This window comes from Chlorocebus sabaeus, chromosome 25, assembly GCF_047675955.1.
Source record: "Chlorocebus sabaeus isolate Y175 chromosome 25, mChlSab1.0.hap1, whole genome shotgun sequence".
NCBI lineage: Eukaryota > Metazoa > Chordata > Mammalia > Primates > Cercopithecidae > Chlorocebus > Chlorocebus sabaeus.
In genome coordinates this window covers 26,851,642-26,876,553 of record NC_132928.1, presented here as the reverse complement: position 1 = coordinate 26,876,553, position 24,912 = coordinate 26,851,642, and the positions used below count along the sequence as shown (strand labels likewise).

The 24,912-nt window shown below is 51.0% G+C and overlaps 1 protein-coding gene across 1 annotated transcript in view; it reads right to left on the bottom strand.

The window, feature by feature from the left end:
• Positions 1-24,175, bottom strand: part of SYT2 (synaptotagmin 2) — a 125,597-nt gene extending 101,422 nt beyond the window's left edge. Inside the window, exon 1 of the mRNA XM_007988920.3 lies at positions 23,993-24,175. The gene's annotated coding sequence lies outside the window, so the exon portion shown is untranslated. The remainder of the gene's footprint in view (positions 1-23,992) is intronic.
• Positions 24,176-24,912: the final 737 nt, after the last annotated feature.

The following is a 24,912-nucleotide window of genomic DNA, read 5'->3' as shown; positions in this document are numbered from 1 at the left end:
ATCAAATGTTTGCTAAATGAATGGCTGAATTCTCACAGGAGCCACTGAGGTGTGTGTCCAGTTCAAGTGCCCTCCTCTCTGAGTCCCCTTCACCCTATCAACCTAGCCCTTGGTTTTCTCACCACCCTTGAACTCCAAAAGCCCATCTTGGGTAAGCTGGCCCCACCTGGCCCTAAGTGCTCCATCCCTGTGACAGGTTTATGTTGCTGTCTCCTGACATTTTCTTCATCTCCACATGAGTTACTCGCAATCTCTATCATGTTGCTCAGAGACAGTAGCGCCCTAACTCCATGGGGCTGCTTTCTTCCTCCCTGCAGAACCTAGCCCTGAGTGGGGTGTGTGGACGACTTTCAGCTAAGCGTGACAACTGCTTGACTGTCGGACAGAAGAAGCAGCTCTGCGGAAGAGGGCCTCCCCTTGACCAGATGCCAGGGAGAAAGAGCCTCATACGGAGGTTGCAATGAGCCGAGCTTGCACCATTGTACTCCAGCCTGGGCGATAAGAGCAAAACTCCATCTCAAAAAATAATAATAATAAAAGAAAGAGACTTATAAATGGTGCAGCCAACAGCATATGTGGCTCAGACCAGGGGGAGCAAAAGGATTCTGCAAGAAAAGACTTGTTTTTGTTTAAGAATAGATCCTCTGTTAATTTTTCCCTTTGGGAATCTGAGACATAAAAGGCACCCTTTTTCTCCTCCTGTCTCTTCCTATCTGCCAAGTTCTTTGTACCTAACACTGAACTGAAGCTGAAATAAGCAAGGGAAAAAATGTCTTTTCACAATGTCATCACAACTCTGAGGACACATTAATGGGATGGAGGCGGTGCCCTGGATGACAGCATGTGCCTGTGTCATGCCGCAGCCCATCTGGTCAGCGTAGCCCCTCCTGTAGCGCAGGAAGAGAGCAGAGACCCCATTTGTGAGCAAACGCCTGGCTTTCTGGTCACTGTCACCCCCCATACCCAGAGGCTAGCATTCAGCACAGGACCCAAAATGCTTTAACGCTCTACTTTGCAAAGTGAACTCTGGCATGCCCCTTTACTGAGTCTCAGCTTCCTCATCTGCAAAATGGGCTAATGTGACCTCCCATGGTGGCTCAGTCTTTCTCCTCCAGCCCAGAAGGGTGAAATGAGAGGATATGGGGAAATCTCACTAAGGTTTTTATTTATTCCTTAGCAGGGATGACCCTGTCATGCTCTGTCCCACCCCCTGTGGCACAGTTGAGGATCTGGAACAGGCTCGGACTGCATAAGGCAGGGGACAGCAGCAGGTCCTCCCTGTTTCCCCTGCAAAGATACTCCGATTCGGTCCCCTGAACAGGAATCAGGTATCAAGTGGAGAAATGTGTCAAGTTGGAGATGAGAGATAGCTACAGAGGGATTTGGCTCTAAACCCAAAATCCTGAATTGCATTTTCCTCTCTGTTAAGCAAGCATTACTCATCCGTCACCCACGCCTGTGATGTTACATGAGACCTTGAAGAGAGAGATCTGCAGCCCAAGGAACAAGAGGACATATTCATTTGCAGCAAGAAGGTCTCCAACTAGAGAGCAGGAAGAACTTCCTGACGGTGGAAGGAGCTTGTGAAATGCTGAAAGGGATGGTTGAGAGCGCTGGCCCTTCCGTGGGGTCTTTTAGAACTGGTGAGTGTGGTCTGGGTTGAGTTGTTCATTCCTAAAGTAGAGATGTCCCCAGGTGGCCTCCTCACCCAGCCTCAGATGGTGACAGAGTCATGAAGACAGTGTGGCAGGGGAAAGATCCAAATGGGGAGTCAGGACATGGTGTTCTAGGTGTGGCCTGCAGCTCCACGGAAGGTTAACAGTTCACAGAGCAGCTCCAACGGGCCAGCCCCAGCAAGGGAAGGAACTTCCAACCCCCGTGTGGAGCCAGCCCCCAGACTGAATCTCCTGAGATCCCTGAATTACTGGATCTGATCTATGAGGGAAGGGATCACTGTCCTCCCTGCTGAGCTGTGATCAGGAAAGGCAGGGGCTGGTATGGCTGAACCACTCTTAGCCCCTTACTCCCTAAGGAAGGGAAGGAGATTAGCACATACCCCTGAGCACACATATTGAGCCCACCACCTCACATGTGCAAGGATGAGCCTCAGATCCTCCCTCAACACAAACACGTGTGCACATGTGTGCACACACACAGATGTTCCCGTAACCCATCCCCCATCAGGGACCAGCCAGCTCTCTCAAGCACATGGATGCTTGTGGCTATAATTCTATCCTGGGATCCCAATAACATAATTCCCACAGAGTCAGTGGGGAAGGTGAGGAGGGGATGAGGTGGGCATGGAGTGGGGAGAAGAGACCAAGGGACTATCTTCACAGACAGCTCTGTGGAGTGGTCTTGTGGGAGGAGTCCAGCTCCACAATTCACCAGCTGTGTGACATCAGGCAAGTCATTTAATCCCTCTGAGCACCCCTTCCTCATCTGCATAATAAGGCTGTTCTACAGAGTTATTTTAAGTGTCCAGGGGGCAGGGAACATTGTGGGGGAGCAGGGTTTAACTCATTCTCTTTCCAGAATCAGCATCCTCCCAACCCTCTTAGACATCCCAGGGCTGCGGGCTGCTCCTTTACCACTAGTGATTCCTCCTGTTACTTCCCCAACATTCTGAATGTTGGGCAGTGTAGACACCCCCACAAGGTAGGTAAGTCAGGTCCCAGAATTAAGGGCCTTGCCCCATCCCCTGTAAAGTACTTCCCCTGGAAGTGCCCACCTATCACCCCACAGCTCTGAGAGTCAGGGAAACCCAGGAGTCCTACACCTACCAGGAGGGCAGCATGAAACATCTGATTACACAAACCTGCCACAGTCCCTGCTGAATATTTCATACAGGAGCAATGATCCATTAGTCACCATCAATTATTCATCTCCGTCAGGGCCAGAGCCGGGGACGCAGCAAGGGAACAGCTGGAGCTGAGACCTACACTTACTCTGCCTGTACTCCCCCTGAAGGCAACCAGCAATCTCTCCTACACCCCACCCACTCAGGGTCCTACTGAGTACCCACCTCTGAAAACTGTATGCAGTCATCAGACGAATACCACCCCACTGAACAGATGGCCAGCAAGTCACAGGCCAAGCTGAGCCTGAGACACAGGAACCTCACAATAAAGATTTCCAAGAAAAGATAAATAGACACGCTCTCTTTATCAAGTCTGACAAGCATGCGTGGCAGCAGGTTGATGCAGCAGAGATGGCTGGGCAAAAAGTACTGGGCTGCATGTCCCTGAGAAAGACACCCACTGCTAGCCCTGCTCCAGCCCCATTCTAGAGGTCTCCTTTCTTCAAAAGAGGTCACAGATCCATGGATTCTCAGAGCCAAAGGGAAAAGGGCCTCAAGTCCAAGCCATCAGTGCTGCATGAGTCCCTCCAACAATCTAACAGTTTAATGGTCCCTGGCCTCTGCTGAGACATGCTCAAGGACAAGGCGGTCACATCTCCTGCGGCAAGCCACCGAGTCTCTGGACGGTTCTAGTTCTTCAACATTCATTCGACAACTATTTACTGAATATCTTCCAAGTGCTAGGCACTGAATAGGGCACTGGGTTTACAACTAAAACAGACTAAGTTCTTGCTTTATTAGAATTGTCTTCCTAAGGTGAAGGAAGACAATTCTAACAGTCTCCGTGTAACTTGTGCTTCCTTGACCTAGTAGAAGATAAGATCCTCTCTAAGACCCAAAGCCTTAGGCTCACTGCAGTAAGACTATGGGACCAGCTTGCTCCCCCAGGCTGGCCTTGTGTCCCGGAACTGCTCCCATATCTGGGCAATCATTTTCAGGTCCAGACTTGACCAGTGGATACTCCTGGTATTTGAGGTTTAAGCCTCCAGTTCTCCCCCTACTCACACATGCACACAACACTCCTCTCTGCTAAGCAAGAGTCTGCCTCCACTAGGTCCAGACCCCTCCACCCCCCAAGAAATGGTCACTTGGCATCTCTGAAGGCAGCTTAAGAGCAAGACCTTCTTTCCAAAAGGGGAGATAGGAGGTAACCTAAATATTGCCTGACATTTCCCCTTTTGTGTTTGGTGGGTTGTGGAGGGTTCCAAGTGATCCCACTCAGTATACAGAGCCTGGGCTGGCTTTCCCACGACCTAAGGGACAAGAGATACACCTTCTGCTCCAGGCTAAGTGCCCTGGGCCAGAAAACAAGGAGGGCTTGAATTCTCAGTTGGTGAGAGGCATGGTGAAGACATGCAGATTGGCCAGGCATGTTGGCTCACACCTATAATCCCAGTACTTTAGGAGCCAAAGCAGGAGGATTGCTTGAGCCCAGGAGTTTGAGACCAGAGCTGGGCAACACAGTGAGATCTTGTCTCTACAAAACATTAAAAAAAAATTAGCCGTGTGCAGTGGTGTGCACCTGCAGTTCCAGCTACTTGGGAGACTGAGGTAGGATGATCACTTGAGCCCAGGAGGTCGAGGTTGCAGTGAGCTGAGGTCATGCCACTGTACTCCAGCCTAAGCAACAGAGCAAGACCCTGTCTCAAAGAGAGACAGACAGACAGAGAGAGAGAGGGATGTAGACAGGAGAGGGTGGGAAGAAAAGGAGCTAGAGGATAGAGAAGAGCTCCCTCCTCCCAGGAGGTTTTCTGGAGCCTGGAAGCAGAGGATGACCCTATTCAAATGAATCAAGAGGCCAGAAATGTGGTGCAGCCCTGCTACAGGCACACAAGGACACAGCTACCGTCTGGCACTCTATTCTCTCTCCCACCATCAAGCACCCCCAGCCCTCAGAGCTCTGGAGAGCTGCCAGTCTCTGCCCAGCACTCCACTCACATCTGGCTCCGTGCCATTCTATCCAGTCATGCCTCCTCCTCCCACTCCAGACTGCTCCCACTGCAGCCCAGCGCTCCTACTGAGGTGGTGTCACTGCGACAGAGGGAGGGAGGGAGAGCCCAGCTCTGGTACCCTGCTCTGACCTGACATAGAGAAGCCTTGGCTCTCCCCGCTAACCCCTACGTAGCTTGCTCCCTTCCAGGCGTGCGTTCAACTCCACCCTCATTTGGAGGCTCTATCCCCAGCTAAGCTCACGTGCCCTCTACCTGCCACAAAAACCTACCTAGCCCACCAAGACAGGCTGCGTTTTGCCTATGGGTGCGGCAGGCAATGAGGTATCTGGGATAATAAATATTACAGGGAAGATTCCCCTGCTCTAAACATTTCAACAAGCTGAAGAAAGATGCAAGGCACTGACTTTGGGAGAACACTGCCAGACTGCAGGACCTGAGGTCATGGCTTCCTATCACCTACAGGTTAAACTGGCCCCACTCTAACTCAGGCCTTGCATGTTGAGATTACTTTTAAGGACTTTCTGGGAAAGGCAATCATGGACACTCAGGCTCAGAGAGTGACTGAGCTTGGAGTTCACTGTCCTCATTCTACAGATGAAAAAGTAGGACCTGTAGAGAGGAGGTGGCTTGGCTAAGATCTTACAGTCAGTAAAGGGCAGAAACAATGTCATACAACACTGGTTTTCTCCTCAGCCAGCTTCTACCTCCAAAATTGGAAAGTTAGGGCTGGGGGCAGTGGCTCACACCTGTAATCCCAGCACTTTGGGATATCGAGGTGGGAAGATGGCTTGAGCCCAGGAGTTCAAGACCAGCCTGGGCAACATAGTGAGACTTTATCTCTACAAAAAAAGTTTTTAAAATATTATTGAAAAAGAAAGAGGAGGAGGAGGCAAGTTAATAACGACAGGAGAAGGAGGGGGAGGAAGACAATAGGACTCAGCTTAAATTTTTTTTTTAATTTCAATAGGTTTTGGGGGAACAGGTGGTGTTTGGTTACATGAATAAGTTCTTTAGCGGTGATTACTGAGATATTGATGCATCCATCACCAGAGGACTCAGCTGTGAGCAGAGGAGGGCAGCACTGAGCTCTGTCCATGGTGCTGAACCTCCCCGTCTGGAGCGGCCATGGCTTGCATTACTAAATACTGTTGGGGTTTCCACAATTGCAAGGGTGCTATGGAGGATTCAGGGGCAAATTGATGACACAATCCAAGAGGTCAAAGTGAAGGTGGCAGAGACTAATTCCAAAGAGATAAATAAGCATACCGTGTTTCAAGACAGATACCCTTCAAGACCATGGGGAAGGGTACAGTGCACAATCCAAAACTCTCATTTCTACTCATCACCTGGATCTGGGCATGACCACCTGACCCTAAAGTACTGAGATACAAGTCCTTTCAGAGAAGCTGAGTAGGAGAAAACAGCATGACTTATACTGATGACTGAAACAGCCAAAGGGGAAGTGTCTTTTTTTTTTTTTTTGAGACGGAGTCTTGCTCTGTCGCCCAGGCTGGAGTGCAGTAGCGCAATCTCGGCTCACTGCAAGCTCTGCCTCCTGGGTTCACGCCATTCTCCTGCCTCAGCCTCCCGAGTAGCTGGGACTACAGGCGCCCGCCACCACACCCAGCTAATTTTTTATATTTTTTAGTAGAGACGGGGTTTCGCCGTGTTAGTCAGGATGGTCTCGATCTCCTGCCCTTGTGATCCGCCCACCTTGGCCCCCCAAAGTGCTGGGATTACAGGCGTGAGCCACTGCGCCTGGCCCCAAAGGGGAAACTTTCTAAGAAGGAAGCCACCGGAAGGGCAAGATAAATCTGGAGCATATGTAACAGGATTTGGGGTGATTTAGATAGGTCTTGCCAAGAGGCTGTAGGTTTGGAATAAAGATCTTTCAAGGTCGCACCTCCAAAGTCCAGTCATGACTGTGACCCTCCTGTGGGTCCCTGGAGTCAAGTTTGGGACAGTATCAAAAAAAACAGATGTGGGCGGGGCACGGTGGCTCACGCCTGTAATCCCAGCACTTTGGGAGGCCAAGGCAGGTGGATCACAAGGTCAGGAGATTGAGACCATCCTGGCTAACACGGTGAAACCCTGTCTCTACTAAAAATACAAAAAATTAGTCAGGCGTGGTGGCGGGCGCCTGTAGTTCCAGCTACTTGGGAGGCTGAGGCAGGAGAATGGCGTGAACTCGGGAGGCAGAGCTTGCAGTGAGCCGAGATCATGTCACCGCACTCCAGCCTGGGCGACAGAGCAAGACTCCATCTCAAAAAAAAAAAAAAAAAAAAAAAGATTAACTGTCCATTCCTCCTCTGTTGGTGAGATTGTGTTAGTCCATTTTTGCATTGCTACAAAGAAATACCTGAAGCTGGTAAGTTATATTTTAAAAAGAGGTTTAATTGGCTCGTGGTGCTTCAGGCTGTACAGGAAGCATTGCACCAGCATCTGCTTCTGGGAGGACTTCAGAAAGCCTGCAATCATGGTGGAAGGTGGAAGGGTGAGCAGGCATATCACATGGCAAGAGCCAGAGCAAGGTGGGGGGTGGTGCTACACACTTTTAAACATCCAGATCGCGCATGAACTCAGAGCAAGAACTCACTCATTACCACGAGGAGGACACCAAGCCATTCATGAGGGATCTGACCCCATTACCTAAACCCCTCCCACCCGGCCCCACTTCCAACACTGGGGATCACATTTCAACAAGTGATTTGGAGGGGATGAACATCCAAGCCATATCAGAGTTTTATGCATTTTCTAGCATAAATCCTTAGATATCCCTGGGATACATGTGTAATGGTATCAGATTTGTGTTAGAAAAAAGGAGCTGAATCTATCCTGAGCCCCAGACTGGTGTTCCTGCTGAAAGAATCTAGAAGCTGCATTCTTCACAAGGCTTCGACTCTTCATTCTCCCTTCAAAATTGAGGGTGGATGACTGTGGCTTTCTGGCAGGGCAAATGTTCAGCATGTGTAAACAGACCACATACAAAGGAGCTGTTTTAGTAGGTGATGCACAGAATCCTGAATTTAAATGGGCAGCCTGCCCACATGGTGAGGGGCACCTGCCTGTCCTATTGCAGGCTTGACTATCATAACTGAAGTCTCCTGAGGCTGAATTTACACACACACACACACACACACACACACAGCCACACACCATCCCTGACTCCAGCAATAACATTATGGCACTGATAAAGGAAGGGGTTCCACCCTGCTAAGCCCTATTACGTCCAGCATTATTCACCACCACCACCACCTCCCTCCTCCTTCTCCTCTTCGTTCCTCTTTTTCCTCTTCTTCTCCTTGTTATTCCTCTCTCTCCCCCTCTCCTCTCCCTTCCTCCTCCTTTCCTTCCTCCTCCTCCTCTTCCTCTTCTCCCCTGACACTTTAATACATTTATATAAGTCAACTGGTTGACAACTGTGCATACATTCCTATCTCTAACATGTCTATACCCACACTCATATATAAACCCTTGACTGGAAGAAATCGCGATGGCCAGTTTATCTTTTTCTCAATGTCTATCCTATCCCAGACCACTCTTCTCCTTGAGGGAGGTCTCGCCCCCTGCTTGGTCTTGTTACAATATCTAACCATATTTAGTGTTTGAAAATTCCTCCTTATATCTACCTAAAATCCTTCACGTTATAGGTAAATCCCATGCCTTTATGACCTTATGAACCATTTTTCGAAGGTGTAAAGCACCTTCCTCAGTAGAAATGGAAAGCAAGGTGTCATTGGACCTTTTGTAATCTGCAGACAGACACATGCATTAATGCAATACACCCCGCTCACACACACAGGGAGAACCTGTGACCACTGGTAACAACAACAGAAAGTCCAAGAACACAAAGGACCCTTGGGAGGGCATCTGACCCATCCCCTTGATCTAGAGATATAACTGCCTCAGGGCCTCCTGGAGAAAAGGCTTCACAGCAGCCCAATCCCACAACCTCGAGGAACCCATCTCCAGCCCTTGTTTCTAGGTCTGAAACATGAAACTCCCAGGCCTCCCTTAGCCTCCAAACCCAGCCTCCCCAGTTACCACACTGTCAGCAACTAATACACTTCTCAGAGCCATATTTATATTACAGCAGGACAAGAGAGCAAAGGTGCAATTGAACTCGATTTGATTGAGTGTGACAACTGCACAGTTAGCCACATGTGTCACCGAGAGATGTGAACTGGGGAGAGTTTATGGTCAAAAATTCATTTCCAAGGGGACCTGACATCTTCCTCTCACAGACATCCAGACAGCGCTGACATCAGTGGCAACGTGAGGAGGGGAGATTCATGGATTTGTCTGAGGAAGAGACCTTGTAAGGTCATCCATCGCCCCTGCCTCCATGCAAAACACCTCCCTCTGAAAGGCTCTTTCTCTGCCTTTCTGAAACATCTATATGACACTCTCCCTTACACCTCTTTAATCACCTGCCAGTTGTCTCAGTGCTATAAGCAAGAAAACGCTGCCTAATATCGAATCTAAACTCTTCTCGTTGCAGTTCCCAACCACTGCTCTAGCTGCACCTTCAGTGTAGTGACATGTCTCCATCCCTGAGTCCAGACACCCTGGGGATGCAACTGTCATGTGCACTCCTCCATTTGTGATACCACGGTCCCCTGACTCTGGGCTTGCTCTTCTCCTCCTCCCTCTTGCTCTCTGGAATTAGTGGCCTTTTCAACCCTGTTTCTACATTCCTTTCTCAGTCTCCAGTGGAAAAACTATAGTTTGCCTTTGGAAACCTCTAATGTTTTTCTGAGACTCTGGGAAGGGACTTCAGGGATTTTTCCAGTCAAATCTCATTTTACAAAGGATGGAACACAGAAAAGAGAGAAAGTGACAAGTTCACAGTCACCTGGGGAACTAGAGGCAGAGCCAGAAATACCAGTCCCCTTTACAACCCAAATCGTGCCTCCCAGCTCAGAACTCTTCCTATTGACCCTTCCAGGGGTGGTGTAACATACATGCCAGGTGCACACACCCCTGGCAGTGCCAGAGAGTGGACCTGATGCCTCATGAAAAGACCCAGGATGCCTATGGCGGCTGCCCTCAGAGCCCAGGCATCATGGTGGCCATGCACCCACCATGTTCCCCGCCCTGCTAAGCCCCCATTATAAACCCTCAGAGCATTAAGCACTTTTTACTTCATGCCAATGATCATAATTGTAATTAAATAAACAATCGTGTGATTATTTTGTTTAATGTCTTTGCTTCCCTCTGCCTGTGAGAGGCACGAGGGCTGGAACTCTGTTCCGTCTTCATAGCAGTTTGGAGTCTGCACAGAAAGCTTGTTCCACGGATGTGTGTTCCTTGGATAAATGAATGAATGACTGAGTGGTAGCCTAGGGAAATGTGGCCTGAGGCACAGGGGAGCCTGGCCAGTGTCACACAGATAAGAAGCTGCAAGGCCAGGGGTCCCAGCTTCTAGTCCTGGCCCCAACACTGAGGAGGGAGTAGAGGTAATGTCACAAATTTTCCTTCTCTACAGAACTTTGGACACAAAAAAGGCATCTTAGCACTATGGGATGTATTTGAAGCAGGGGTATCAGGTGAGGTCTTCGCATTGGTGCAAAGATTTAATGAGTCTATTGCTTTCATCCATACCTTTCTTCCCCATCACCCTCTCTCCCACCACCTCTGTCATGAGGACAGTAACCTAAGTCACAAGCTTTGGTCCCAGACACATGGTCTCATTCACCTTCCCACCAAGCCCCCGTTTCTGAGGACAATAGCCCCTGTCAATGCTGCCTCCAGAAAGTGTACCGCTAACGGCCACAGCTGAGCAAGCTTCACTGAGAGCATTAGCTCCTAATGGCAGATGGCAGCTGCCACAGGGTCTGAAAAGGCAGCAATGGTTGGGGAAGCCACAGGTCCAAAGTCTGCAAGCAAACCACATAACTACAAGGCACTGAGCCAGAACCCAGCCTAGGATCCCACCTGGAGCAGTCCTGAGCCCAGCCGGGAAGTGGCGTGTGGACTAGGAGAGAGGGCCAATGTCACCAGAGCAGTCTCCTTCCAGCTGGAGATAAGGCTTCAGGTTCAATTTCATCCTCACTTTCCAAGGAATGTGAGAGAGAGGCACCTCTGCCCATGGGCAACCTGCCAAGAGCCACGTGTGTGGTCTGTTTGCATCTGTGCATGAACTTGTATAAAGTTGTGAGTCTTCCCTACTCTGAGCCGAATGTCCTGACTTGCTGCGAACCTCACACAAGAAGGAAATGTTCTCTGAAAGTAGGGCAATGGCCAAGACCCAGAAGGGGCTGTCTGAGGAATCTGTCCAGTTTATTTGGGAGAGGAAAAGAGCCAGAGCATTGTGTCCCAGGACTCAGGGTCCCAGGGGTCTCAACCTACTTTAGGTGTCCTCACCACTGACACACACAAACACAGACACACACACAGCAACTATGTGTGCTGATGGGTGTGCTGATTAATTTGATTGTAATAATCACCATATAAGGTATATGTATGTCAGATCATTACATTGTGCATCTTGAATATATACCATTTTTATTTGTCAATTACACCTCAATAGAGCTGGAAAAAAGAAAACGTTACATTTATAAAAGAAAACCCTACCCTAGAAAGACTGCTCCGGCCTGCCTCCAAGCACTCCCACATTCACTATTGATTTCTTCCTTGCCGAGAGCTGCCAGGCCCAGGGTCTGTCTGCAACACAGCTCCTTGGTATGGACAGGAGGAGCCAGAGGGAAAGAAAACACGGCTGGGGATGCTGGGAGGGTGAAAGATCAGGGACCCAGTTCCCGCGTTAGCTGGATGACCTCCACAGGGCAGCATCCAGGGTCTCACCACCCCCAACTAAGGAAAGTTCAGTCTGCTCAAGTGACCCCTCTCACCACAGGGAATACCCTCCCTTTCATCTTTTACCATGTCTAGGTCTTTCCCCAAGCATGGTCTAAAATGGGTGCTAGAAGCAGCCCCTATAGAGAGGCGCCTGGACAGCAGTACAGTCAAGGTTGGCCAAGCTGGAGAAGGAGCCACGTGCCAGGGCAATCAATTACCCAGGCCTGTGCCCGCTGAAGAGCAGAGACGTGTGCTCCCCGTTACACCAGGTGTGCCTGGGTAGACACCTGACTTCGTCTGAAGGTGGCTCCTCCACCATCCTGCAAAGCCTCCCCGCCCTTCACTCCACTCATCCTCCCAGGAAGAACTGACCACATTCTCTCAGTGCCGGAGCCACAAAAAGCCACAGAAGAGACATGAGGCCTGTCTGGCCTTCCTGGGAAAAGAGCAGCCCTCCTTGGAGATCGGGGTACTAAATGTACAGCAGGCAGTTGTCTAGGCAGACAGTCCAGACTCTCCATCCAGCTCTCAGCTTTTCTCTGTGGCCTCTGAACTATATACACCGACCCCTAACTCACTAGGCAGAACAGGAAGGGTGGATAGGAATAGGAAATAGGCATTCAGTATAGCAAGAGGAATGTGGCTAGACACAAGGAAGAACTTCCTCACCGTTAGGGGTCACCAGGGTTAAGGACTGATTTTACTTCCTAGAGATTGTACTTGCCAGCAGGCGACTCTTAGAGGGCCTGCTCAGTGAGGAGTTTTAGGTCCCCTATGAAAGACAGGCTAAAGGAAGCACTTCAGATCCCCCATTTGTGGAGAATTCAAGTTCTGAGGGGGCTGGGATCCAGGTTTCCTCTGCATCCAGAGTTGTTTGGATAGAACCAGTAACCAAATTGTCCTTTTTTTTTTTTTTTTTGAGACACAGGGTCTTGCTCTGTTGCCCAGGCTGGAGTGCAGTGCAGTGGCATGATCTCGGCTCACTGCAGCCTCAACTTCCTGGGCTGAAGAGATCCTCTCACCTCAGCCTCCCATGTAGCTGGGAATACAAGCATGCCACCACATCCAGCTAATTTTTTTTTATTATTTGTAGAGATGGGGGTCTCGCTATGTTGCCCAGACTGGTCTTGCACTCCTGGGCTTGAGTGATCCTCCTGCCTTGGCCTCTCAGAGGGCTGGGATTACAGGTGTGAGCCACTGCGCCCAGTCTCCAGTGCTAAAATTGGACTGGCACAACCAGCTCTAGAGAGTCCCACGAACACCAGCCTGCGGTGGGGCATTCGTCCATGGTCCCCAAACAGCAGACCACCTGACCCCCTTCTCTGCAGTGTGCAGCATGAGCAGGGTATGGCACTGGGACAGAAAAACTTGAATCTGGATGTCATTCTGCCACCCAATAGCAGTGTCACCTTGGGGACATTTATTTACTTTTCTGGGATTATTTTTCTCTGTAAATAGGGGTAATAGATCACGTGCTCTAAAACTGCATTGTAGTGATAGCTGTATAATGTAAATTTACTAAAAATCACTCAATTGTACACTTAAAGCAGATGAAAATTATGATCTATAAATTATACCTCAATAAAGCTCAGGTTTGTTATAAAGATAAAACAAGAGAATATACAGGAAGCTTTTTTATCCAGTGTATGAATATTTGCTGCGTTCCTGCTGTGCAGCACTGGGCTCTGCTGGCTGCGAGGCTCCGTCTAGCATGGTCTCGCATGTCGGTTTTGCCTTGATCACTGCTGAGCTGATTGCTTGCTGTGTATTCTTTGAGAAGTCAAATTCCCTCTCTGGGCCTTGTCTTTAAAATAAAGAGCTGGACTACAAAGTTTTGAAATCTTCAGGAAGCCTCAAACCCCTTCCTTTAAACAGAAGCTTAAGAGAATTCCAGTAGAAGAACCCCAATATGCAAGGCAGATAAACGCAGGGTTGCTCTGGTGAAGGCAGGGGTTGGGGCAGTTGAGGGGGACTCTCCCTAGACACCCCTCTCTCCCAACTCCAAGGAAAGCTCTCCTCCCCAGGCAGCCCTGGAGGGAGCTTCATCCCCAGAGGCCACCTGGAAGCCAGGGGTTAGGTGCTCCCTGGGCTCCCTTCACCCTGTGCAGCTCTGGACTGTTCTGTTCCATGCAGCCTGCCCAGTAAGGCTGCCAGGCTGACCCTGGACTTCTGAGATACAGAGAATGTCGCCAGGTTCTGCCCTGTGACACGAAGCCCGGCACTCTGGAGGAGCATGCGGTCCTTACCAAGCATTCACTGTGTACTCGGCTCTGGGCTGGGCTTCACCGAGGACAGTGGTTCTCAAACCTTTTGGTTCTAAGATCCATTTATTAAGGACCCTCCAAAAGCGTTTGCTTATGTGAGTTAGAGCCATCTATAGTTACCATATTCAGAATTAAAACTGAGAAATTTCTAAATTAGCTCAAAATACAATAGTAACTCATTACCTGTTAATACAACATATTTAATAAGAAGTAACTATATTTTCCAAGACCAAAAGAAAATCTAGTAGATGTTTTCTCTAGTAAAATATCTAGTAAGGGCCGGGCGCGGTGGCTCAAGCCTGTAATCCCAGCACTTTGGGAGGCCGAGACGGGCGGATCACGAGGTCAGGAGATCGAGACCATCCTGGCGAACACGGTGAAACCCCGTCTCTACTAAAAAAATACAAAAAAACTAGCCGGGTGAGATGGCGGGCGCCTGTAGTCCCAGCTACTCGGGAGGCTGAGGCAGGAGAATGGCGTGAACCCGGGAGGCGGAGCTTGCAGTGAGCTGAGATCCGGCCACTGCACTCCAGCCTGGGCGACAGAGCAAGACTCCGTCTCAAAAAAAAAAAAAAAAAAAAAAATATCTAGTAAGAAGGAGGCCTTGTTTCACTGCAAATCTCTTTAACGTGTGGTTTACTAGAAGGTAGCTAGAGTCTTATATCAACTTCGGTGTTTGGTCTGTCTGCAATACGTTACTTTGATTGAAAGATGAAAGAAAATCCAACCTCACTCAGATATGTAACTGGAAAGGGGAGGGGTATTTAATAAAGCCTTTTCAGATCATTGTGGTTATTTTTCTTTGATATGACATCAACACTCACCAAGTGGTAGTTTCTTAGATTGGTTTCAGTGGGGAACCTGAAACCTTGCACTTGGAATGCATGTTTGCCTCTGTGCATGATTTTGCGACATCATTTATTTATCATTTGGAAGATACTGGTTTGCCGAATTGTGCAGATCTTTCAAATATTGATGAATTTCATTAAACAATATTAACCACATCCATTAATATAACCACTGATCTTATCACAAAAGTCCTTTTCATAGTAATATGTGTGAGTTTTCCAAACTTCTAATTTTTGCCTGAAAGCTTGAATTTTATCATTGGCCACAAATACTGTCAATTGTTTTTCTGGAAGTGACAAGCTCACTTCATTCATTTTTGCAAAAATGTCTGCTCAACACTCAAGTCTGAATAACTGGAGTTTGTCAGTTGTTCTTTCAGATAAAATGGTATCCCATGAACAAATGACTAGTTCAGCCTGCAACTCAAACAGATGTACAGGTGATTGGCATCGTTCACTTGCTTATTTGAGAAATTATTGCGTAATATTTTTGTAAGCAGCAGAAGTACTTTATATGTACTTCTCATTCCATCACAGAGAATATTAAAAAGATACAGAATCAAGGTTCAATATAATTATGATCTTTGCTGCTTCATGAAAAGAAGACATTCTTAAGTGAAACCGGCATTTCGTTATTTACCAGTTACTTTGCTTAGCGGGTGTGTGGTGTGGAAGAACACAAAGACGGGTGCACTGTGATACTACTACCTTGATTCACGTTAAGGTGCCAGCAGCTTCACCCACCACTGCTTTAGCACCATCAGTGTCAAGCATGGGAATGGCAAATAACTTTAGTGTTATCATGAAAACTGCTTTGACCTTATGGACCCCCCTGAAAATTCTTAGGGACTCCCAGGGACCCATGGCCCGCATCTTGATTACTGCTCTAAGAAAAACTTCACAAGGGCCTGTTCCCTGCACGTTACTGTCTCCATTTTCAGCTGAGGATCCCAAAGTTCAGAAAGTTTAAGTAACTTGCCCAGGGACACATGGGCAGGAAGTGGCAGTCTTGGTTTGAACCTAGGCCATCTAACTCCCAGTCACATACATGCTGTTTCAGTTATGCCCTATAGAGCATGCAAATATGGGAACCTCTCCTCTCCCCCTTCCCCATTGCCTCACCTCCTGAGGTCTTTGGGGCTTATCACCTACTCCAAGGGAGGCGCAAAGACACCTCCCAGCCTTGCAGTGGTGAGGATCTGGGAATCTATTACTGTCTGCCCCAGGGCACCCCTGCCACCCTCTACCAGTAGGAGACCTGATGGGGGCAGAGCATGCCTCCCTGGGAAGCCTCAGACGTCTGGGGCTGGCTTGCCAATGGCAGGCTCAGTTCTTGATGATTCCCTGCCTCCTGTAGCAGCAGCAGCAGCAGCCAGCACAGTTCCCAGCATCAAAGAGCTAATCCAATTTCTCAGCTGTGCTTCCCCCTTTGCCTCCTGCAATGCCAGGATTGATTTGGAACCAGGGCAGCCTTATTAAAGTGATGCCTTTTCCTCCTCGTGGAGAGTCAGACTGGGAGAGGGAGCCCTCCCACAGCCAATTAACTCCATGCTACCTGCTAACACTGATCCTAGCCACAGCCACCCTTGAGATTCCTGGGGTTTACCTGTAACTCTTCTTGGCTCCTAGTGGTGAGGATGGATTTCAGTCCTAGGTCTGCATCCCTCCAAGACCCCAGAGCACTTAACCAATAGGTTCTTGTTCATCCTTCCTGTACTCCTAGAGTGTTGCCTGGGTGATCCCCTCTCCTCCTGCTTTCAGGCCTCTATCCCCATCTCCTAATATCCCATCTCAGTCCCTGTGACTGGGCAGGTCACTTGGTCCATCTGAGTTGATACAATGAAAGATCCATGGCAGACAATGAAAATGGGAGGCCAGACAGCCCCAACAGGGACAGAGGTAAAACCCGTGCATTTGTTAAAGGGGCTTTTCTCCAAATCAACACAGGAGGCAGAAGACAAGGAGGGTCCTCAGAGACCTCCACCACCCTCAGCCCAGGCCCCCTTCCTTGCAGTTTCACAGCTCTCCTCTAATGTAGGGAGTTAAGGTGTAGCAGAAGCAGGGGAGGTTCCACTCCAGAAAATGCTTCCTTTCTATAAACAACCTAAAAACTGCTTCCCCAGTCACTTTGTAGAAGAGGAAGGACATCCCAACACATCTGGATCATTAGTTCAGACTGGAATCAATGGTGAGGAAAAGAGATTTCTCTCAAACCATCCAGCCCTTAGGGAGCAGAGGTTCTCTGAGAAGGTCTTTGGAGCTCAGAGCACTGGCTGACCTTGGGGAAGCCATTTCTGGTCTGGAAGGGAAAAAATGAACAGCACCCCTTTGACACCCCCCACCCCCGCCCCTGACCATACACATGGCCCTACCCAGCTCCGCCCTGCACTAACACAAATGCCTCATTTGACTTCAGAGGAAAATGAAGTTAAGAGTAGGAATGAGAAAGGCAGTAAAAAGCAGCCAGGGGGTGGGGTGACCAAGTGGGGAGGGGGAGATGAAGGTACAAGGTGCCCTCTCCTCTCTCACATGCACACTACGGCAGGTGGTTACAACTCTCTTCTCTGTTTCTCCACAGCTGAGCAGGAAACCGGGAGAAGAGCCCTTCTCCCCTGCAGCCTCTCCCTCTTGGCCTCCATCACCACTCTCCCAACCCCTGCCAAGCCCTGCATCTGATCCTACATGAGCTAAAGAAGCAGAAGGTCCAGAGGCAGCCTGTGATTTTTGGCTCGGTCACCTCTTACAAATACAATGGGCTGCTGGGCTCGCCCTAACCCTGTTTGGGTATGGAAAGGGTTAAGCTCCTCCCATCCCCTCCCTCCTTCCCTCATCCCATTGCTCCATTCACTTCTATTTTCCCATCTGCCTAGTGCCAAGCTCACAGTTACAACCACTTACACCCTGTATTAAGATGCATGGAATAGTAATGGGTAAATTCCATCACTAATTGCAATATTCCCTAATTACTAAATTCCAGAGCCACCGTATCAACCCAATTATGGGAAGTTCTGCCAGAGTTCTCCATGGTCTGAGGACTCCCTGCCTTACTGAGAGGCACCTGACAAATGCCTCGGGGGAGCTTTCCTGACTCCCCACCCAGCTACTGTCCTTCCCTGGTCCCAGCCTGTCCAGTAATGAGGCCCTTGGGCTTCTAGTTTCTCTGCAGGGGAAGGGAGGAAGTGAAGAAAGTTTTGCGATTGAGGAAAGCTTTGTGTTGACAGGCAGCTATCCTGGAGTTGGAGAGCATCTGGGAGTCCTGTCACTCTGCACCAGCCACCGCCAGCGCTCCCAACTTCAGAGCTCTACTTTGGGGGCTGGGGGGACCCAGGAGAGGAGGAGGAACCACATGCCCTGGCCTTGGGGAGTGCCCAGGCTGATAGAGGAGACACAGTTATTTTGAGTTCCCCCTTTACATCCCAGGTGCCTTTTACAGACTAGGTGCTTAGTGCATTGGAGTGGAATGTGGAGGAAAAGCGGAGAGGAAAGTAGGAAATAAGGAAGGAATGGGGTGCTCTGGCTCAGGCTGATTTTAGACTCTGGCTGCACCTGCATGCAAGGGTTGACTTTTGGGCTGTGAGTCCCATAGGGATCTGATTTCTCAGGTCTGGAGTCTCCAAAGGAGTGAAGCAGTCACACACCAACTAACTCCCATTCTCCCTGCCTTTGCAAGGAGCCCTCCTCCCCAGCCCACCCCTAGGACCCTGAATACACATATATACACACACGCACACACACACGGCCACTGGGCTTCAGAGGAGTCATTTAATTGCCAAGTTGGAATCTGCAGGGGCTTTTGGTGCTGATGACATCAGCATGCCATCACAGATAGGGCTGCTGAGGCTGGAGCTGGTCCAGATTCAGCAGGGCGTCCCATCATGCACTCAAGACGGCCCACCCTGAGGCCTCCCTCCTTGTTTCAGAGCAGGTGTTCCTGAAGGAGGCGCCAGAGCCCTTATAGAGAGCCCAAGGAAACCCAGCACCAGGGAGGGAGAGCTGATTCAATTCCTCCAAGGAATCACTGCCTAATTTTTGTAAAGGCTGCTGCTTGATTTCAATCACCCAGCCTCCTGCTTCTACTCAATGCGTTAGTGGCCTCATCCCAAGGACCCGTACCTGTATTCTCGAGCTCCATTTGCCTAGGTAGAGCTGGTGAGAAGGGGCGAGGAGAGGAGGAAGGGTTCTGACCACTCAGCTGCCGTGGTCTGAAAGGCCCCCCCCCAAAGCACCTATGATCTGAGGATTTTGAACAACCACACAACTTCTCTGGGCCTTTGCCCCTTCACTGTAAAGTGGGGACAGTGATGGCATAGCCGAGGACTGCAGTGGTGAGAGCTTGACCGCCCTTGCAAGCCGCTCTATCCGGGAGCAGGTGAGCAGGTGAGCGGGAGGCACAGGGAGTGGGGCTCCGAGGTTCCCTGTTGTGCAGGACCCACACTGGCTTTGCCCTTTCTTATGCCTGATGCTTAGTGTTACTGACAGCAAAAGCTGAAATCCTGAGGTCTCCAGCTAAAGTGGCCAAAGAAGGGCCTTTCCTGACTTGACAGCAGCAGGTAACTCCCCTTTCTTTCAGATTTGGAGGCTCCTTGGCCATTTTAATGGACCAGCTACTCACATCCTACTTCCCTAATTGTGAGGGGCCTTCAGAAGCTAACCTCCTCCCTGGCACTCAGTCAGCGGGGACTTGATCCTCATCCGAAAATGATCCAAGGAGGAAGCTTCTACAATATCTACTGCTTGTCCTGGATGTGGGAGTCCTTTTTTATTTTTTGATACTGGATCTCACTGTCTTCCAGGCTGGAGTGAAGTGGCATGACCATAGCTCACTGCAGCCTCAGCCTCCTGGGCTCAAGCGATCCACCTGTTCAACCTGGTGTGCCTAGCTAATTTCTAAAATTTTTGTAGAGACAGGGTCTCCATATGTTGCCCAGCCTGCTCTGGAATTCCTGGGCTCAAGAGATCCTCCCACCTCAGCCTCCCAAAGCGCTGGGATTACAGGCGTGAGCCACTGCACGTGGCCTGGGGAGGCCCTCTGGATGTTTAGTTTTAGACCCCGCCTCTCTAGGGGAGTGGGCTGGCAGCTAGGTGCTCCCCTGACCTCCAGGCTCACAGTGACTGTCAGGTCCCTCTGGGCCTGGATCCAAATTTACCCATCACTCTGGCTACTTCCTCGAACCATCAGTTCCAAAGATGAAAATGAAGGATTGCTGGGACAAATCCTTCCCAGAAATCAAGCTTTGGCAAGAAACGACTCATTAGGCATAAAGAAGAACTGTCAAGTGAGGGGGATGAAACGCGGGAATGACCACCAAGGCATGATGGCAGCTCCTTCCCTTGGGTTTTAAGAATATCAAAGGTGGACAATGCTCCCTCCAGCTGGAGCACCCAAGACAGTGTTCTGTGTGTGGGCAGGAAAAGGAGCACACAGGACACCCAAGGATGGAAAGCAGTTACGCGGCACTCCTGCGCCAGGCACAGTTCTACACGCTTTACAGGAATTAACCCATTTCATCCTCACCAAGAACAGCCTACATCATAGTTACAAATTTTAGCTCCATTCTACAGATGGGAAGACTAAGAAACAGAGTGTGACTGACCTGCCCAAAATCACAGCAAGTGGCAGAACCAGGATGAACCCCAGCAATCTGGCTGTAGTCACTATGCTGCCACTTAGATTAGAAAAAACCTCTGACTTGATGTTTCTCCAATGAAACTATGTTATTGGTCACAGGCTTCTGGAGCCCAGGAGAACCCGTAACTGAATCCCAGCTTCTCTAGCCTGGCTTCTCTGACTGAATGGAAGACGAAGAATCAGCTTGTTGCCTGTGGATGGATTATTCATGTGGGGAATTTAGAAATGCATCTGTCTGGTGGGCCAGGGGCTACTTCTAAAATAACACGAATAGTTATCAGTTCTACAATACTACCCTGAGAGTTAAGCATTATTACCTCTGTTTGGCAGAGAAAACTGTACATTGTCAGGTCATCCTGTTACACGCTCTCAAAGCATCCTACACATCTTCATAACTCTCGGCACAGTCATGATGAATTCTTTATGTAATTATTTAATTGTGTGGTATTCACTAGATTGTAAGTGCCACAAGGGCAGGAAGCAGGTCTGTTTTGTTCCCACCTGAATCTCCATTGCCTAGCATAGATTCTCAAAATGCAATAGTAGCATGAATGCAGAACGGATGCTGAGTGGCTCAGTAACATGTGTAGGGCCTGCCACTGTGCTCACTCGCCACCCAGAGAGACTACAACAGTGGCACACAGTAGGTACTCACTAATAAAATACTTGTTGCAAATAAGGTCTCACACTTTGTACTTGGCACCCCCGGAATTTGAACCCAGGCCTGTCTAGCTCCTGGCCTCTTCTTTGGTGCTTCGTATTTAACCACTGCACTGAGTAAATCCCCCCACCCCATTGCTCTCTCTGGCTTGCTGTTCCAGTTCTTAAAGAATATCCCCACCACCCTGGACCTTCAGTGATGTCTGGCTTCAGCTAGGACCTGCCTAGATCAGGAAAGTCCACAGAGCAAATCCCAAAGCCAAGTGAAGTAGTGTTTCTACTCATCTGCAGCCTCAATTCATCCACGAGGATGTTTCTGTCCAGGGAAGGGAATGACAGCCATTCTTCCAGCCAAATGAACCCCAACCTCCTCCCACTCTGTCCTCACTGCCCTCTGTCCCCCTGCTTCCAGTGCACTCACTGCCCCCCAATCTACTCTTCCCAGAGAGGGAGGCATAGGCCTGGCAGGGAAGAAAAAAGGAGACCCCACTGAGATAGCACAAAGTTCAGATGGAGGCAGAAAGAATGACTAGAGGTCAGGCTTGCCTAGGGGCTGGGGAACACTGGGATAGCATGGTCCCCAGAGTTTGAGAAGGGCAGGGAAGAGGCTTCTCCAGTTACCTCCAAAGCCCACCTCCAGGTTTCTGCAGTATCATAGACAGCCCTGTCACACCTGCCTGGAAGCTGCCTAAGGGTAGAAGGAATAGAATGAGCTCCAGCTGCAACGTGAGGGCAGGAGAGCCCAGACCCAGCTCCAAAAAGGGTCTCCCGGGTCCTGCGAGGTCTTCAGCAAGGTCCATGCTTTGCCCAGGTGAAACCAGTTTCAGTCCTAAATTGAAACCAGTTGTAAGCTTCTCTAGGTGAAAGGTCGTTTACAAACACCAACACTTTTTGCTTCCCCTGGTCCTGTTCTGTGGATGTCAGACCCCAAAGCTGAAAAAGAAATGTTCTTGCATAATCACCCCCTTCCCTCAAAAGAAAACCCAAGTTCCCTGGACACAAACTCCTGCACTGCAGAACAAAGCAGACTCACAGCAGAGTGGTCTGGTCTCTCTTCCTCCAGGGGAAGGTGGGCCAGGTCTGTGTGAGGCTACAACCTAGACACTTTCCTCTGCCTCCCTCTCCTCCTCCTCTGGCAAGGCGAGGAGGAGAGAAGGTAAGGATTAAGCCCAAGAGGTCTCCAGAAAAAGCCAGGCCTCTTGGGGGAGTCCTAGAGGGTGAAGCCAGGGATCTGCCTGGCAGCCAAGCAGAGCAGAGGCAGCCACCCTGAGGGAAAGGTGGTTCAGTCAGGGTTCAGTGGGCACTGGCCATTTTCCAAGGGCATGGGAGGGGACGGGTGGGAGCTGGACTCCCTGGGCCACAGTGTGCCTGGCGTGGACCCCCGACGCTGACTCACCCCCAGGGCCCTGACACACGCTGCAGCTTGCAGTGCCTGCCAGGCTACTGCTCTCGTTCCACAGGACCAGACGCCAGGCACGTCCCACTGCATCAGTGCCACCCTGCCCCCTTCCACCTGTCACTTGGGCCTGCCTTAGGGGCACTGGGCATGGCTATTTTTTTCAGCACCTCTGCTGGTCACAGAGATGTTTCTAGCAGCCCCAAAGCTGGCCTTGGTCCTAAGTAGGGAGAGATGGTTGAAAGGATTAAGGGCTTCCCTGATCTCACTGTCACCCCCTCTAATGAAGCGCCAGGTTACAGGGAGCTGGAGAGATTGGATGGAAGACAATCTATTCCACCTGGGAGAGACCCCTCAGGGCGGCAGCAGTAGGGGAGGGAGAAGGGCACCGTTTTGCTTTCCAGGTCAGACCCCAGTTCACCTTTCTGGCTTCCTGGGCGCTCCCAGATCCTAAGGACTTCCTCCTCCTCATAAACCAACCCAACCTGGGCTACCTGCCCACTGAGCCTCTGTCCTTCCCTCCCCACTGCAGTGGCCCCTCCTGGGCCAGCGCCTACTCTGCCCTTGCACTGTCTTCCTCCTGCTGCGGGGAGAGCACCTACTCTACCACCTCAGCCGGCGTAGGGGAGGACACTGCCCTGCCAGGAGAGACCCCACCAGCTGTGGGCTGCGGGTGTCCTGGAGGCACCTGTGGAATGTGGGGATGAAAAGGGAGAAGGAGACAGGAGGAGGGGGCCTGGCTTAGTGGGATGGGAAAGGATAAAGCTCCTCTTTTTAGTTGAAAAATAAAAGCCCTATGCCCCAGAGGTGGGGGAAGGAACATAGGCAGGGGAAGGGGGAACCCCAAATGGGAAAGACACATAGAAGAGTCCAGAAAAGGGAGTCGGGCTGTCAGCACCCGCCAGGCTGCGATCCCAGCCCTGGGGACAGAGCTAAAGCAGGGACGGGGCATCCTAGGTCGTGCTGAGTCATGAGATTTGGAGAGAGGCGAGGGGCGCCTCTATCCCCTTCTTGGGCCCCTGCCCCAGCTCCTCGTGCCCGTTGCTTCCAGATGGCCCCTGCAGTCTGTCTCCCCAACCTCTCCCTGACCCAGGGTCTCCGGCTCTTAGCGCTCAGACCTCCCCCCACTTCCCACGACGGCGGTGCCAGGGGTCCCCGAAGCCTGAGGCTGGGGCAAAAGAACCTTCCTTGGAGAACGCTTGGGCGGGCGGGGGCTGGGCTAGACGCAAGTGGGGGCGTCCCAGGGAAAGGAGAGAGGGGCGGGGGCGCGTGGCCCGCCCCTCTCTGCAGCAACTCGCGGGGAGACCGCGGGAGGAAATCTACCCCCAGCCAGCCACAGTCCCTCAGAGGAGCCGGCTCCTCGCCCCTCGGGTCCGGCTCCCCCAGATGAACCTTCCATCCGGACGCTTCCAAACTCCCCCAAAGGACGGTGCGGAATCCCGGCCCCCTTGGCCTCAAACTTCCCCAACCCCACTCACCTCTCGGGAGCCAGACCACCCCGTGGTCCCTCGACTCAGTAGCAGGAAAGGAGAAACTTTGAAGAGGGAGGTCCGTGCCCCCACCGGCGGGGGTGTGGACTTACCGGAGAGCGACCCGAAGGAGGCAGGAGAGATCCGGGGTCCCCGATGTTAGGGGGCGTCGGGCCGCAAGGACTCGGCGCTGGCGACGGTTTCGCAGGGCCGCCCGTTCCCCTGGGGCGCGGAGTCCCCGCTCTGCCGCTGCCCCAACTCGGCTCCGAAGTGCCTTTGCCGCAAGACTTGCTGAGCTTAGCAGTCTGCGCCGAGGCGGCGGAGGGAGGGGGCCTGATCGATGGGCGCGCGCTGCAAGCGCTGCAGTGAGGGGAGGAGACCTAGCGGCGCGGGAGGGCGGGGACCGAGGCGGAGGGCGGGCCTGACCCCCTGGGACGGGTCCTCTCTGCGCAGCCCCCCAGGCGCTCGGCGACCCCGCCTCCTGCTCAAGGTCGAGGAGGCGGTTTCCCCAGGAGGAAGGCGAACGGGAAAGGGTCTCCATCCTCCCCACCCCAGAGGGCCGGTCTCTTTTCGAGCCAGCTCCTTCTCTCCAACTTCCCGAACCCACCGCAGCTCAAGGCTAAATTATTGGGCTCAGGAGCCCCCCTCCCCATGGCCATTTTGGGATCCCTGAGCCCCTAGCCTCCCCTTCTCCCGTCCCCGCTTGGGTCACCGCTACCTATAGTGGCCACCTGGATGGTGGGGGCTTCTGAGCCTAAAGGATGGGTGAGAAAGAGGAGGATGCTTGGGAGAAGGCAGCGGTGCCTGAGGCCTATGGAAATAGAACGGCGGAGGGGAGAGGAAGAACTGCAGGGTGGCAAGGAGAGAGGAGCTGGAAGGCGGTGGAAAGAAAAGGAGGACGCTACTGGTTATTAAAGACAGGGTGTTCACACATGTTAGTTTGCTTAAGACGTAAGACATCCTTTTAAAGTGGGCATTTTGGGTGGGCAGTTTGCAGGTGGGGAAACAGTCCCTGAGTGGTGCGTTGGGCCAA